We start from the raw sequence: 2500 nt of genomic DNA, 5'->3' as shown, positions 1-2500 counted from the left end.
CCGGCGCGCAGCTGCGCCGCCTGCCGCGTCCGTCGGCCGGCGCGCCTGCCACTGGGCGCCCCCACCAGCCGGCTGTAGCGCGTGCGCCCACGCACCGCGCGGCCAGCACGCCGGGCGGCCCCCCCTCACCGGCCGGGGACGGTCCCACCCAGCCACCGCCGCGTATCGCTTCACACACAGATTTGCCCTTACTGATTTACCTCCAGCAACAACAACCGCACCACAATGGGTTTACCAGTTGTTCATTTGCGTAACGTCACCAGCAAACGTAGACGTCCATCCCAGTTTGCAAATGCAACGATTATTGCATACCTGTCTGTTAGGTGTCACGACACACTACGTCTGCCCACATACACGCAACAAAATGTGCACGACTAGAGAACACGTGGGAGGTGGCCCCCTACGTATGCGATGTCCATTACGAGACCGAATGTCAACCAGCATCTGTACCATGTCGCAGATGTGGAACGCGGTGCACCATGCTATCACACTGTGTGAGAAGAGACGACTACGTTTGAATACACGCGCCACTACATCAACAGACGGCTCATGCTGATCGCCATCCAGGGCGTCCGTTAATCCCACACGTCTCTATGGCGTACCACACTGCAATGTAGCTGTTATGGGGAGACGGCACGTGGCTGAGTGCACAACATTTGGACCGTATGGTTCGCTGTTGTTGGGCGCAGTCGTTGTACGGTCACACATGTGCCACAGCGTATCATGCAGTACATACGGACCTATGTGCAGTACAATGTGAGGGTTAAGCTTACGACATCAGCGGACAGTGGACACAGGCCGTACCACGACGTAGACTGAGCGCTTCGACATGCGAATGCCAGTGAACAGCTGCGAAGGGCATTGAACACGCAAGCACCTGAACGACCAGCGTGCGAAGGCAGGGGGGAGGGTGGGGGCGATGTACATCCTGCAGTCGTCCACATTACAGTGTACAGCGAGAGCATGTAAAAAGTAAGCAACACTTGCGAAGTGTTGAACATGAAACGATACACAAGAGGGTGGGCGGTGCGAGTAGCGAACTATATTCAGAGGGTTGTGGTTAGACAACACTGGATTAATGTAACGTGTCATATGCCAATTACAGAGCAGGTTAAGGCACAACTTGGGTTAGGTTAAGGCACAACGTGGGTTAGGTTAAGGCACAACTTGGGTTAGGTTAAGGCACAACGTGGGTTAGGTTAAGGCACAACGTGGGTTAGGTTAAGGCACAACGTGGGTTAGGTTAAGGCACAACGTGGGTTAGGTTAAGGCACAACGTGGGTTAGGTTAAGGCACAACGTGGGTTAGGTTAAGGCACAACGTGGGTTAGGTTAAGGCACAACGTGGGTTAGGTTAAGGCACAACGTGGGTTAGGTTAAGGCACAACGTGGGTTAGGTTAAGGCACAACGTGGGTTAGGTTAAGGCACAACGTGGGTTAGGTTAAGGCACAACGTGGGTTAGGTTAAGGCACAACGTGGGTTAGGTTAAGGCACAACGTGGGTTAGGTTAAGGCACAACGTGGGTTAGGTTAAGGCACAACGTGGGTTAGGTTAAGGCACAACTTGGGTTAGGTTAAGGCACAACTTGGGTTAGGTTAAGGCACAACTTGGGTTAGGTTAAGGCACAACTTGGGTTAGGTTAAGGCACAACTTGGGTTAGGTTAAGGCACAACTTGGGTTAGGTTAAGGCACAACTTGGGTTAGGTTAAGGCACAACTTGGGTTAGGTTAAGGCACAACTTGGGTTAGGTTAAGGCACAACGTGGGTTAGGTTAAGGCACAACGTGGGTTAGGTTAAGGCACAACGTGGGTTAGGTTAAGGCACAACGTGGGTTAGGTTAAGGCACAACGTGGGTTAGGTTAAGGCACAACGTGGGTTAGGTTAAGGCACAACGTGGGTTAGGTTAAGGCACAACGTGGGTTAGGTTAAGGCACAACGTGGGTTAGGTTAAGGCACAACGTGGGTTAGGTTAAGGCACAACGTGGGTTAGGTTAAGGCACAACGTGGGTTAGGTTAAGGCACAACGTGGGTTAGGTTAAGGCACAACGTGGGTTAGGTTAAGGCACAACGTGGGTTAGGTTAAGGCACAACGTGGGTTAGGTTAAGGCACAACGTGGGTTAGGTTAAGGCACAACGTGGGTTAGGTTAAGGCACAACGTGGGTTAGGTTAAGGCACAACTTGGGTTAGGTTAAGGCACAACGTGGGTTAGGTTAAGGCACAACTTGGGTTAGGTTAAGGCACAACTTGGGTTAGGTTAAGGCACAACTTGGGTTAGGTTAAGGCACAACTTGGGTTAGGTTAAGGCACAACTTGGGTTAGGTTAAGGCACAACTTGGGTTAGGTTAAGGCACAACTTGGGTTAGGTTAAGGCACAACTTGGGTTAGGTTAAGGCACAACTTGGGTTAGGTTAAGGCACAACGTGGGTTAGGTTAAGGCACAACGTGGGTTAGGTTAAGGCACAACGTGGGTTAGGTTAAGGCACAACGTGGGTTAGGTTA

This window comes from Schistocerca cancellata, unplaced genomic scaffold (assembly GCF_023864275.1).
Source record: "Schistocerca cancellata isolate TAMUIC-IGC-003103 unplaced genomic scaffold, iqSchCanc2.1 HiC_scaffold_404, whole genome shotgun sequence".
Taxonomy (NCBI): Eukaryota; Metazoa; Arthropoda; class Insecta; order Orthoptera; family Acrididae; genus Schistocerca; species Schistocerca cancellata.
The sequence above is the reverse complement of the archived record's forward strand: the minus strand, read 5'-3'. Positions refer to the sequence as shown.